Below are 15,378 nucleotides of genomic sequence, written 5' to 3'. Positions count from 1 at the left end.
TTTGTTTTTATTTTTCACTTTCTCTCATCAAAAAAACTTTCTGTTGGACCTAATCTTGAAAATCCTTTTGAAATACAGTTAGTCTGGTATCAAATTCCAGAAAGCTTGTTGGGGAACAATTATTTAAAAGTGTTATATATTATGACAACATTATGATGTACTATAGTATAGTTTATGTTGACAACCTGTCTATCTGGACCAACTCATCAAGTCTTATTACTAAAAAGTGCCCGACATACATGAGTTGTAATCATCCACATCTGTTGGAGGGGGGGGTGCCAGCGGGGGATTGAGGGGTGAACGTGAAAAAGGGGGCCTGGCCTAAATGCACTACTTGTTCAGGGGGTCAGTGAGGGATGGCGTCACATGCATGGGGTGTGACCCAAACTGGAACTAAAACCTGAAGCAGGTGTACCGTATTTTCCGGACCAGAGGGCACACCGGATTATAAGGCGCACTGCCGATGAATGGTCTATTTTTTATCTTTTTTCATATATTAGGCACACTGGATTATTGGGCGCATTAAAGAAGTCGTATTATTATTATTTTTTTCGAAATTGAAAACACTTCCCTGTGGTCTACATAACATGTTATGGTGGTTCTTTGGTCAAAAAGTTGCAGATTATGTTTTACAGATCATCTTCAAGCCGCTTTCTGACAGTCGCTTCCGGATGCGCCGTTTTGTGGGCGGTCTTATTTACGAGACTCACCTTCGGCAGCATCTTCTCCCTGTCATCTTTGTTGTAGCGGTGTAGCGTGCAAGGATGGGAGTGGAAGAAGTGTCAAAAGATGGAGCTAACTGTTTTATTGACATTCGGACTTTACTTAAATCAATAACGGAGCAGCATCTCCTCATCCGGAAACAACCACACTGGAAATGTGTGAAAAACCGTCCGACCGGAACTCTAATAACTAAAGTTCCTTGAGTGACTAATGTAAACTCACTACACCGGTATGTTTTAGTGCTTTCATGGCGAGTTTACTGACAAATATAGTAAGAACTTTATACTACTTTATATTAGAAATGGCAACAGCGGAGGATGAATGTCACATAACAAGAAGATAGAGAAAAATAAGAAGATTATCGACTACGCCGATAATCAGGATTTACGCAGATCCCAAATACACATCAGCAGGTACCAGAAGGTAAGAAAAGTTGCTTTTGCATAATATTGTGAAACAAAATGCCAGATAATATGTCTTACCTTATACACACCCCATAATAATACTCGTATGTTTAATGCACTGACAATCCTTCAAGTGGTTGATAGATTTTTGAGCGCCGTGTGTAATGTTCTATATTTTCAATGGAACATATTTAAAATGTTGGTTGTTGTTTACTTGAGACCCGTCATCGCGCAGTCGACACGTATCTCTTATATTTGACTGCCATCTACTGGTCACACTTATCATTACACTATGTAGCAAATAAAATAGATTTGAGGTGGGTATGCTCAACCAAAATGATTCCTTACATTAGGCGCACCGGGTTATAAAGCGCACTGTCGAGTTTTGAGGGAAAAAAAAGGATTTTAAATGCGCCTTATAGTCCGAAAAATGCGGTACATCATATCCCGCCGCCATTTTGTTTTGTTCTCTTAAGACATCCGCCATTTTAGTTGTAGTCATTACATCATAATGATTTATGACCCCCACAGACAGATGTTTGTACTGCAATTTTTTTTTTTTTTTAAGCTTTTCCCACCATCTTTTTTGTAGTCCAGACATCATAATGATTTATTGCCGCGTTCTATTTACCTAGGAAGTTTGAAGTAGGAGTAGGGAATGACGTCGCAGCCAAAATGTCCACAACTACAAAAGCCCATTTGGAGCTTGCCTTGTCTGAATATAAACAACTTATGGGAAAATATGGACTCTTTCTGAAACTTTCCAACACGGTGGGTGAAGAGGAAACACAGATGCTATTGCTAGCGACGTACAGCGTATAAACCACATGGAAAGAATGTAGTTTACACTACAGTGACATTACCATATAAAATCTCCAATAATACTTTGTATATGGCTGATTTACTGCGACGAAAACTAATCAGAAGTGCTAATAACGGATAACATTGAAGCGGACATAATTATTTACATCTAGAGTAGCCAGCTTTGAAACGAACTCGGGGTGGTGAGAATGCTCCGACTTTCCAAGTCAGAAATCTGTTGTCGAGGGGTGTTCCAGTTGAAATTCCGACTTCCCGCGACAAATGGGATGCATCATATGACCCCTACAGGAAGAAATTAGAATCTTGACTTGTATTCTTTAAGCTGTCAGCCATCATTCTTTGTAGACCACATTTGCCATACTGCTTACTCATTGAAGTTTGGTTTTGAACTGTCACAAGTCAACATTAAGAGGGATTTTAAGCTGCCATCACAAACATTCCCAAATTAATGCGAAGTCTGTTTAACATGACTTACACTGACTGACACTGATGGTGAATTATTGCTGTGACACTATGATTAACTGAGAGACTCACCCAAGTACTTAGCTATTCCACATACCCTCCTTACTCACGGTCTAAACTTTTGGTTATTCTTAAATATGTATTTAACAATATTTCTCCTTAAAACTGAGTTTGATTGCAATTAAATGTTCCAAACAAGCAAGTAATATATTTGTAGCAACAACATAACAATAAATTAATCTAAAATACAAAGTGTTTTTTTTATTACAGTAAGGTTTTCAGAATTTAATCATGATTGACTATTATTGTTATATATTACAAAAATGTTGATCCATGCCTATTCAAACAGTGTTAATATCTAATCCTCATGTTTTTAAATGATATTTAACTTTTTTTTTTTTAATTGTCTGTCACTTATTGTAGGAATAATGATAGTTTTCTTCTTTTTGTACCATGTTTAAACAAGGATAAATGTCTACTATTTTCATTATAGTCTGAAGTTTTTTTAGTCTATTCTTGTCTAATATTGACAGTTGTCCTCAATATGTAATTATTGTTTATGTTGTTTATCAAGATTCTTCTTCTTTGCACTTTATGGCACCTATTTTAAATGTTCCCTTGCATTTTAGGAAAAACACAATGGATAGAGGTGGGAATCTTTGGCCACCGATTATGATTACAATTCAGGAGCTACGATTTGATTAAAAATGTATTGTTTATGCATCTTTAATTTATGTATATTGATGCAGTTTTAAAGTTATTTTCGTTTCACATAATCAGCGTTTATGACTTGCAACTAAGGCTGTAACGGTACACAAAAATTTCGGTTCGGTACGTACCTCGGTTTAGAGGTCACGGTTCGGTTCATTTTCGATACAGTAAGAAAACAACAAAATATAAATTTTTTGGTTATTTATTTACCAAATTTGTAAACAATGGCTTTATCCTTTTAACATTGAGAACACTATAATATTTCTGCCCAAAAATATTTGTATTTTGGGGCAGAATTTAATATATATATATATATATATATATATATATATATATATATATATATATATATATATATATATATATATATATATATATATATAAATAGCTCTGTGTGTGATGGATGTGAGCCACCACTTAGCTGATCAGTGCAATAGCAGGCAGTCATGAATGCTAAGCATAACACTAACATACATATACACACAGGGTCGATTGCCAGGGTTAATGTGGTCAACAAAACCTTTCTACATATAAAGTGCTTTTTTTGATTGGTTGATTGAGACTTTTATTAGTAGATTGCACAGTACAGTACATATTCCGTACAATTGACCACTAAATGGTAACACCCGAATAAGTTTTTCAACTTGTTTAAGTCGGGGTCCACGTTAATCAACATTAAACTGCCTCAAGTTGTTGCTCAGATTAAATAAAATGACAAAACTTTTCTTCTACATATAAAAAGTGCAACGTTTCAAGTCAACTCAGCCTCAGATTAACTTTTCTTCCCCCCCCAGCCTTTAACCCTGGTGACTTTCACTCAATCTTCATGTTTTTTGCCAGGAAAATCAGTTTAACCACATTGTCTGCAGAAAGAAGAAGTGGGTCAAAACCTAGTTTTTAATGCAGTATGGTCTTAAATCTGCTGCTATAAAAACACCAATGGCATTTGTTAGTGCTTTAGCCCTGTCTGACTCGCCGAGGAGAGGCTGCTTGAATGCTGTGTTTGCACGACGCTCGTCTTTCTCGTCGTTGAAGCGATGTTCACTTGGGGGTGGTGACGCTTCAAATGGGTTACTATGTTTGACGTGTTGCCAGAAGCATACCCTACTGCTGCTGAACAATGTTGGCAAATCGCTTTCGCTTTGTTGTTGTAGCCCGGTCGCTGCTAGCATGCCGTATGTTGTGCCTCGGTGTGCATTGTTTACACAACGTGCGGTACGCTACTTAATATGTCCGTGTGGAAACTCGTTCGGTACACCTCCAAACCGAACCGAAACCCCCGTACCGAAACGGTTCAATACAAATACACGTACCGTTTCACCCTTACTTGCAACTTTTAAAAACAGTGCATTTGTAATCAGAATATCCCATCACATTTATTAAATCTATGGAAATGCGTGCAAAACTGGAATATTAGTGCCCCATAATCTCGGTCAAGTGGCTCGCTGCAGTCAGCAAAATTTTAGAACTGTCTGTATTACTTTACTTACAATAAATACATCGATTATCGATTATTAACGTTTACTAATTGATTTTATAATTGTTCTTGTCCGAATTGCGATGCATCTAAAAATCGATTATTTCCCCCACCTCGAGTATTGGAGCTACCTACCTTTAAATAATGCCCAACATCTTGAATTGAAAAGGTAAATCCATTGTGTCATTTAATGGAACCTAGTTGATTGCTACTAAGTACATATTGTAAGCTTAGAGAAAAGTATTTTGCTCTTGAACTGTTTTGTTTTATTCCCCTGGATACATGTTACCTTAATTTTATGCTATGTTTGATTATATCAAAATAGCATTAACATCTAATCCACCTGGTTTTTATTAACATATATATATATTTTTTTAATTGGCTGACATTACAGAGTTAGAATATTGATAGTTTTTCAATTTTCTAATTATGATTTACTAGTTTAATATACTAGTTTTACTAGTTTTATACTAGTTTTACTAGTTTTATACTCCTCTCTGAGCTGCCACCTTAACGTGGTAGAGGAGTTTGCGTGTCCCAATGATCCTAGGAGCTATGTTGTCCGGGGGCTTTATGCCCCCTGGTAGGGTCTCCCAAGACAAACGTCCTAGGTGAGGGATCAGACAAAGAGCGGCTCGAAGACCTCCATGAATAATAAAAAACAAGGACCCAGATTTCCCTCGCCCGGACGCGGGTCACCAGGGCCCCCCTCTGGAGCCAGGCCCGGAGGTGGGGCACGATGGCGAGCGCCTGGTGGCCGGGCCTGTGCCCATGGGGCCCGGCCGGCCACAGCCCGAAGAGGCAACGTGGGTCCCCCCTCCAATGGGCTCACCACCCATAGCAGGGGTCATAGAGGTCGGGTGCGATGTGAGCTGGGCGGTAGCCGAAGGCAGGGCACTTGGCGGTCCGATCCTCGGCTACAGAAGCTAGCTCTTGGGACGTGGAACGTCACCTCGCTGGGGGGGAAGGAGCCTGAGCTAGTGCGCGAAGTGGAGAAGTTCCGGCTAGATATAGTCAGACTCACTTCGACGCACAGCAAGGGCTCTGGAACCAGTTCTCTCGAGAGGGGATGGACTCTCTTCCACTCTGGCGTTGCCGGCAGTGAGAGGCGACGGGCTGGGGTGGCAATTCTTGTTTCCCCCCGGCTCAGAGCCTGTACGTTGGAGTTACACCCGATGGACGAGAGGGTAGCTTCCCTCCGCCTTCGGGTGGGGGAACGGGTCCTGACTGTGGTTTGCGCTTACGCGCCAAACCGCAGCTCAGAGTACCCACCCTTTTTGGATTCACTCGAGGGAGTACTTGAGAGTGCTCCCCCGGGTGATTCCCTCGTGCTACTGGGGGACTTCAATGCTCATGTTGGCAACGACAGTGAAACCTGGAGAGGCGTGATTGGGAAGAATGGCTGCCCGGATCGAACCCGAGCGGTGTTTTGTTATTGGACTTGTGTGCCCGTCACAGATTGTCCATAACGAACACCATGTTCAAACATAAGGGTGTCCATATGTGCACTTGGCACCAGGACACCCTAGGCCGCAGTTCCATGATCGACTTTGTAGTTGTGTCATCGGATTTGCGGCCTCATGTTTTGGACACTCGGGTGAAGAGAGGGGCGGAGCTTTCTACCGATCACCACCTGGTGGTGAGTTGGCTGCGATGGTGGGGGAGGATGCCGGACAGACCTGGCAGGCCCAAACGCATTGTGAGGGTTTGCTGGGAACGTCTGTCAGAGTCTCCTGTCAGAGAGAGTTTCAATTCCCACCTCCGGAAGAACTTTGAACATGTCACGAGGGAGGTGCTGGACATTGAGTCCGAATGGACCATGTTCCGCGCCTCTATTGTCGAGGCGGCTGATTGGAGCTGTGGCCGCAAGGTAGTTGGTGCTTGTCGTGGCGGTAATCCTAGAACCCGTTGGTGGACACCGGCGGTGAGGGATGCCGTCAAGCTGAAGAAGGAGTCCTATCGGGTTCTTTTGGCTCATAGGACTCCTGAGGCAGCGGACAGGTACCGACAGGCCAAGCGGTGTGCGGCTTCAGCGGTCGCAGAGGCAAAAACTCGGACATGGGAGGAGTTCGGGGAAGCCATGGAAAACGACTTCCGGACGGCTTCGAAGCAATTCTGGACCACCATCCGCCGCCTCAGGAAGGGGAAGCAGTGCACTATCAACACCGTGTATGGCGGGGATGGTGTTCTGCTGACCTCGACTGCGGATGTTGTGGATCGGTGGAGGGAATACTTCGAAGACCTCCTCAATCCCACCAACACGTCTTCTTATGAGGAAGCAGTGCCTGGGGAGTCTGTGGTGGGCTCTCCTATTTCTGGGGTTGAGGTTGCTGAGGTAGTTAAAAAGCTCCTCGGTGGCAAGGCCCCAGGGGTAGATGAGATCCGCCCGGAGTTCCTTAAGGCTCTGGATGCTGTGGGGCTGTCTTGGTTGACAAGACTCTGCAGCATCGCGTGGACATCGGGGGCGGTGCCTCTAGATTGGCAGACCGGGGTGGTGGTTCCTCTCTTTAAGAAGGGGAACTGGAGGGTGTGCTCTAACTATCGTGGGATCACACTCCTCAGCCTTCCCGGTAAGGTCTATTCAGGTGTACTGGAGAGGAGGCTACGCCGGATAGTCGAACCTCGGATTCAGGAGGAACAGTGTGGTTTTCGTCCTGGTCGTGGAACTGTGGACCAGCTCTATACTCTCGGCAGGGTCCTTGAGGGTGCATGGGAGTTTGCCCAACCAGTCTACATGTGTTTTGTGGACTTGGAGAAGGCATTCGACCGTGTCCCTCGGGAAGTCCTGTGGGGAGTGCTCAGAGAGTATGGGGTATCGGACTGTCTGATTGTGGCAGTCCGCTCCCTGTATGCTCAGTGCCAGAGCTTGGTCCGCATTGCCGGCAGTAAGTCGGACACATTTCCAGTGAGGGTTGGACTCTGCCAAGGCTGCCCTTTGTCACCGATTCTGTTCATAACTTTTATGGACAGAATTTCTAGGTGCAGTCAAGGCGTTGAGGGGATCTGGTTTGGTGGCTGCAGGATTAGGTCTCTGCTTTTTGCAGATGATGTGGTCCTGATGGCTTCATCTGGCCAGGATCTTCAGCTCTCGCTGGATCGGTTCGCAGCCGAGTGTGAAGCGACTGGGATGAGAATCAGCACCTCCAAGTCCGAGTCCATGGTTCTCGCCCGGAAAAGGGTGGAGTGCCATCTCCGGGTTGGGGAGGAGATCTTGCCCCAAGTGGAGGAGTTCAAGTACCTCGGAGTCTTGTTCACGAGTGAGGGAAGAGTGGATCGTGAGATCGACAGGCGGATCGGTGCGGCGTCTTCAGTAATGCGGACGCTGTATCGATCCGTTGTGGTGAAGAAGGAGCTGAGCCGGAAGGCAAAGCTCTCAATTTACCGGTCGATCTACGTTCCCATCCTCACCTATGGTCATGAGCTTTGGGTTATGACCGAAAGGATAAGATCACGGGTACAAGCGGCCGAAATGAGTTTCCTCCGCCGGGTGGCGGGGCTCTCCCTTAGAGATAGGGTGAGAAGCTCTGCCATCCGGGGGGAGCTCAAAGTAAAGCCGCTGCTCCTCCACATCGAGAGGAGCCAGATGAAGTGGTTCGGGCATCTGGTCAGGATGCCACCCGAACGCCTCCCTAGGGAGGTGTTTAGGGCACGTCCGACCGGTAGGAGGCCGCGGGGAAGACCCAGGACACGTTGGGAAGACTATGTCTCCCGGCTGGCCTGGGAACGCCTCGGGGTCCCACAGGAAGAGCTGGACGAAGTGGCTGGGGAGAGGGAAGTCTGGGCTTCCCTGCTTAGGCTGCTGCCCCCGCGACCCGACCTCGTATAAGCGGAAGAAGATGGATGGATGGATGGATGGATGGATGGATGGATAGTTTAATATATATATTGTGAGTTTAAGTTGCTTTACAAGTGTATTTTTTGACAAATTACAGGGATTTATCCCCCTAGTTATACTAAATAATTAGAAATAGAAGCTTTTATTGCCATTGTACATCGATCCAACAACAAAACTGAATTGAAAAGCTGCAAGTCAACTTTAGCTTCTTGAAGGTAAAGTTAAAGCTAAAGCATTTTTAAAGAAGTGTAAATATCTACTATTAGGGCTTATAGACAATCATACATTCCCAAGGTTTAAATGTTGTTCTAAATGCTAACCTTCTTTTTATGTGTACTGTATGTTCTACACAAGCTGATAATAGTTTCTTGTTTGTTCGCATTTTAGAACGCCTCTTTTTTTTTTAACCATAACCCTTTCCTAAAGCAATAATAATAACACTAATAATATTGCAAACTATATTTGCATGTACATACACTTGGATAGTTTAAGACATTTCTTATTTCAAACTTAAATCGTACATTTTTCACGATTTAATGATTATTTTTTGGTGTCAATTTGCCTAAAATCTGAATGTCTCCCACATTTCTTTATTGATTAAACAAATAATTTTAAGGCGATTTTACAACTATTCCTTACTGTAAAGGTTTCTCTTTTAACTACTGTAAACTATGTACAGTATCTACCTACATGTATGCATCAGAATGGCCTTTTAAAAGTGTAATTAACGAAAACAAAGTTTTTCTTTGCTTCTAAACATTGCCCTGCTTCTTAAACACTACAAATTGGATGATGCGTCAGTAATGCTGTAGTCTCGCGAGAGAGAGCGTACGTGACGCGGGAAAAAAATAGAATCAAGTGGCACACTCAGCTGCCAAACAATTCTGATTCATTCAGAAAATAAAGCAAATAAAACTTAAATATCAAAATCTGGAGGCACTTGAAGGCTACATCGAAGAGTGCTACGATCGTCTCGTCATGGGGAAACCATCTAAGACGCCAACGTCTAAAAGAAGCCGCCCGGAGGACTCACCTGGCCATGTGTCACCACCGGGCACAAACTTCACCGACATCCTGGATTCCATCGACAAAAGGCTGACTTGTTTGGATGGCCGCCTCGCACTTGTCGAGGTGCTCCACAAGGAATTCCAAGCCATCCGTGAGAGTTTGGAATTCGGACAACAGCAGGTCATTTCTCTCGCCAAGGAGAACGCCGCTCTTCGTGAGTCCGTAAAATCCCTCACCGACGGAGTGACGCAACTCACTCGAGAAAACAGGAGCATGAAGGAGACGATGTTGGACCTCCAGGCGAGAAGCATGAGGGACAATCTGGTCTTCGCGGGAATACCGGAAAAGACCGAGGAAGATCCAGAGGAAACCATCAAGTCCTTCATGGAACACCAGCTCAAGCTTCCAGCGGACACCATCAGGAACATCACCTTCCATCGCGTCCACCGGCTTGGAGCCAAAAAGCCGGAGAACAGGAGGCCGAGACCCATCGTGGCCAAATTCGAACACTTCAAGCAGAAGGAGCGGGTGAGGAACCAGGGCCGAGAGCTGAAAGGATCCAACTTCAGCATCAACGACCAGTTTCCAAAGGAAATTCTCGACAGGCGCCGCCATCTGTTCCCGCTTCGCAAGAAGTTTATCACCGAAGGATGCCGTGCAGTCATCGCGGTGGATAAACTTTTCATCAACGGCCCACTTTAACGTGATCCAGAAGCCACGCCGTGGCTGTATTATTAGCGTCTGAAACACGGTAAATGTTGTATTTTTGTTTTGTTTTGTTATTCCATTATGCTTCAATCCCTCTCTTTTTTTTCCCCCCTCTTGCTCACAATACACCTGTGCGTCACATAGCGCTCACGTAAACACCATACGCTCTCTCTCTCTCTTTCTTTCGGTAAACCAACATGTTTACTATTTTACTTTCTTGTTTTCCTTTTTATGTCACTTATTTCACTACCTGTTTAATCCACCACTTTCTTCTTTTCTTTTTATGTTATGCTTTTTGTTTTGTTTTTCTCTTTCTATTTCTCCACCTGTTGTGTGTCCCCTTGTTGTCATCAGCATTTACACTCACAGCTAATACATGCACAACTATACACACTCTGCACACCTACATATATGCATGATAGGTTTACATTTAGATACAGACATGCATTATTTACACATAAAGTACACACATACATCCACACACTTAGTTACAGTCTAGTTTAGTATGTCCACTATACAGTTTGTCACTTGGAATGTGCGTGGTGTCGGGTCAAAGGAAAAAAATATAAAAATTCTTAATCATTTGAAGAGCATGCAAGCAGACATTGCTTTACTACAAGAGACTCACCTCTCCAAGTCCGATACCTCAAAACTGCATTCATCGCAATACCCACACACATACCTTGCTAGTTACAACTCCAAACAGAGAGGCGTAGCCATTCTCATAAGTAGAAAGGTCAACTTTACAGTCCATAACTCCATTACTGACATAGAGGGAAGATACATCATTCTTAATATTTCTGTTGACGGGAGAAACTTATGTATCGCCAACATTTATGGTCCAAATGTTGATGACCCCTCCTTTTTTCACACTTTCTTCTCTTCACTTTCTCCTCACTCAAACCACTGCTTGATTCTAGGAGGGGACCTCAACTTAGTATTTAATCCAAATATAGATCGGTCCAGAGTGACTGGGAGTCACCGTGAGTCTCAGTCAGTGGTAATACTTAAGCAATATATGAAGGATTATGGTCTTTGCGATGCCTGGCGTTCTTATCACCGCACTCTTAGGGAATACACTTATTTTTCTCCAGTTCACCACTCATTCTCTCGCATTGATTACTTTTTAACTAGTAGCTCAATTTTATCTGACATCTCAAACATTCACATCCATCCTATCATCATCAGTGACCATGCACCTGTCTCACTTTCCCTCACCAACAAAACTATCACTGCACCTATCAAACAATGGAGACTTAATACATCATTACTAAAGGACCCAGACTTCCTAAACTATTTTGAGAAAGAATGGACAGATTTTTTTGATTTTAATGATCAACCAGAAATCACGGCGTGCGTTCTCTGGGAGACGGCAAAAGTAGTTATGCGAGGAAAAATTATTTCTTATTCATCATACAAGAAAAAAAAGGAACGTTTACTAGAGCAGGAACTTGAAAATGAAATAAAAATATTAGAATTAGCTTATGCGAATTCACAACATGATCACACTCTGAACAAACTGAGAAAACTCAAATTAGATTTAAGAGAAATAATTGATAAGAAAAGTCAATTCCTGCTCCAGAGGTTACGCTTAGAAAAATTTGAACATGACAATAAACCAAGCAAATATTTGGCTAACCAACTAAAATTAAACAAAGAAAAAAACTCTATACCATCCATCAAGGATTCAGCTGGGAACATTACACACGTTCCTGAGGAAATTAACTCCATCTTTAGAGACTTTTACAGAAACTTGTATACACCCCAGATTGACCCATCTCTTTCAGACATTGAAACATTTCTCAATGGTATAGACTTACCTAAATTGAATACAAGGCAGGTATCAAATTTAGATCTTGCTATTTCTGTAGGCGAACTACACGATGCTCTTCAACAGATGCCAAACAATAAAGCACCAGGGCCTGATGGGTTCCCTGTGGAGTTCTACAAAACATTCTGGTCACTGCTAGCTCCGATATTTACGAAAATGGCTTTAGAGATTAAAGAAAACTCATTCCTTCCTCCAAATATGAACTCTGCCACGATCAGTCTCTTGCTAAAACCTGATAAAGACCCAACACTTCCATCCAGTTACCGGCCAATCTCCCTGATTAATGCTGATCTTAAAATTATCTGCAAAGTATTAGCTCAAAGATTAGAAAAAGTCACTCCATATATAGTACATCCTGATCAAACAGGTTTCATTAAAGAGAGGCTATCGTCCAACAATGTTCGCCGTCTACTCAATGTGATAGACTATTCTGTTATTCATAATCTAAAAACAGCTGTTGTTTCATTAGATGCTGAAAAAGCATTTGATAGAGTGAACTGGAATTTTCTTCTAGCTACTCTACAGAAATTTGGATTTGGAGACTCATTTATAGAATGGATTAAGGTCCTATATAGTTTTCCTACAGCTTCGGTTAGAACGAACAGCCAAATATCTCCAAGGTTTAATCTTATGAGGGGCACAAGGCAAGGGTGTCCACTTTCTCCGTCACTGTTTGCTATATTTATTGAACCTCTTGCAACCGCTATTCGACAGCATGCAAATATTAAAGGCATCCATACCGCAACCGTTCATCATAAAATAAGCCTTTATGCTGATGATGTATTACTTTTCTTACAAAATCCACATTCTTCTCTTCAAGATACAATCTCACTTATCAATAAATTCAGTTCTATTTCAGATTACTCCATCAACTGGTCCAAATCTACTGTGTTACCAATTAATTTTGACTTTCAGAGCACCTCATCGATTCCACTGCATAAAGGGAACATTAAATACCTGGGAATCAATATTTCCTCCACATTGTCAGATCTGAATCGCTTGAATTACTCCCCAATCTTAAAATCGATTGAGGATGATCCGGCGCGTTGGAAAACACTGCCAATCTCACTTATGGGAAGGGTTTCTACCGTGAAAATGATGGTCTTGCCTAGGGTTAATTATCTATTTTCAATGATTCCAACCAAACCTTCTCAAATCTGGTTTAAGTCACTAGACTCACACATCAATCAGTTTCTTTGGAAGAGTAAACCAGCACGAATCAGCCTTAAAACTTTACAAAAACCCAAAGAACATGGGGGTCTAGAACTCCCAAACTTTTCCTATTATTTCCTTGCAAATAAACTACAATATATATTAAAATGGATCAATCCCACTTTATTAGATAGTTTATGGTTAGAGATTGAACAATCACTTAGCCAGGAGATCCCAATTTCTAACTTGCCCTTTATTAGCCAAATTCTCCGAAAACACAACTGCTTTAAAAGTATTAATATACGCACTACCTTAACAGCTTGGTGGGAGTTTTTGAAAATAACTGGGTCCCCGCTCACTCCATGCCAATTTACGCCTATTTGGAATAATCCTGATTTTCTTTTAAACAAGAAGCCATTGAACTTTCCAACATGGTATGATAAGGGAGTCGGATGCCTTGGGGATATCATCAATGCAAACAGTTTTATCTCTTTTAAAAGTTTAATAACACAATATGCAATCAATCCTAATAAATTTCTAGAATATATACAAATCAAATCTGTAATCAGCGCAAGATTCAACAAAACAACATGGGAAAGTAATCCTACGACCGTTAAATTCTTCAAAACATCTGCCCCCAAAGCTTTATCCAAATTATATGCTCTCTTATCAAAAATAGATAACACAATAAGTATTCCAACTTCTAAATGGCACTCAGACGTATCAACAAGCTGTGACCCAGAATTCTGGAAACAAATATGCCTCAATACTACTCGTTTGATTAAGAATCCAAATGTACGACTGATTCAGCTCAAAATACTTTACAGAATACATTACACCGGTTTAAGAATGTATAAAATGGGTTTAGCTGACTCTAACATCTGTGTACACTGCTCAGATAATAAGATAGATAATTACTTGCATTCAATGTGGTCCTGTGCTCCCGTGAGTAACTTTTGGCTTGGAGTGTGCGAGAACCTATCATTAGCGTTAGAGATTCCTATTCCCATCTCCCCTGCACTCTGCCTGTTGGGTGATCTCTCCGCAACTGATCTTGATATAAACAAAACATACCTCCTTATAAATGCGTTAGGCATCGCCAAGAAAACTATTCTCATAAATTGGAAATCAAAAAATAATTTATGTATAAACCTTTACAAAAACATTTTATTAGATTATGTAGTTATGGAAAGAATGTCTGCTGAATCAAACCAACAACTGACAGAATTCCGATCTCTTTGGGCACCGCTAATTAATTTTCTGACCTGACTCCCTTGGGGGCCGGGGCTGGGGCTCTGTCCCGGGGGTCTTGCTCCGTGGGTGGGGGGTCCTGGGTGCCGGGGGGGCCGTGTGCCGCGGGGTCGGGTGGGCCTGGGGTGTGTTTCCTGGTTCCGGCCTGGCGGGCCGATCCGTGGGTGGTCTGGTGGCTGGGGGTGGGTGGAGGTGCCTGGGCGGGTGTTGGGGTGCGGGTGGGGCTGTGGGCGGCCGCCTTGGGTTGGTTGGGGGGGCTGTCCCTCCCGTGGGTGGTTGGGCGGGGGGTTGCGCCCGTGGGGCTGGGGTCTTGCCGCTGTCGGGCGGGGGTCGGCTCGTGCCCCTCTGGCTCTGGGTGTCCGTGGGCTTCCTCCTTCCCCTGGGGCGCGGGGCGGGGTCTGCCCGGGGTCGCCCTGCGCTGCGGCTGTGCGGGCCTGCCTGGTGCCGGGATGGGGGGACTGCTTGCCTCCCTTGTTGGGGCCCCGGCGGTGCTGCCCGACTGCCCTGCGGGAGTCCCCCTCCTGTGTTTTACTCTGCCCTTATTTTTTTATTAATTTTATTTATTTATTTTAATTTATTTTATATGTATATATATGTACAGTATGTATGTGTATGTGTATATGTGTATATGTATGTATGTATGTATGTATGTATGTATGTGTATGTATGTGTATATATATATGTATGTGTGTATGTATGTATGTATATATATGTAGATATATATATATGTATGTGTGTATGTATGTATGTGTGTATGTATGTATGTATGTATGTATATATATGTAGATATATATATATATATATATATATATTATTATATTATTATTACACTCACAGCTAATACATGCACAACTATACACACTCTGCACACCTACATATATGCATGATAGGTTTACATTTAGATACAGACATGCATTATTTACACATAAAGTACACACATACATCCACACACTTAGTTACAGTCTAGTTTAGTATGTCCACTATACAGTTTGTC

The 15,378-nt window shown here is 42.7% G+C and overlaps 1 protein-coding gene across 4 annotated transcripts in view; it reads left to right on the top strand.

Annotated features, from left to right (window-relative positions):
- The window catches only part of LOC133608768 (uncharacterized), a 115,646-nt gene that overhangs the window by 59,082 nt on the left and 41,186 nt on the right, over window positions 1–15,378 (top strand). The window lies entirely within an intron of this gene.

This window comes from Nerophis lumbriciformis, linkage group LG02 (assembly GCF_033978685.3).
Source record: "Nerophis lumbriciformis linkage group LG02, RoL_Nlum_v2.1, whole genome shotgun sequence".
Taxonomy (NCBI): Eukaryota; Metazoa; Chordata; class Actinopteri; order Syngnathiformes; family Syngnathidae; genus Nerophis; species Nerophis lumbriciformis.
This window is presented reverse-complemented; position numbering and strand designations above follow the sequence as displayed.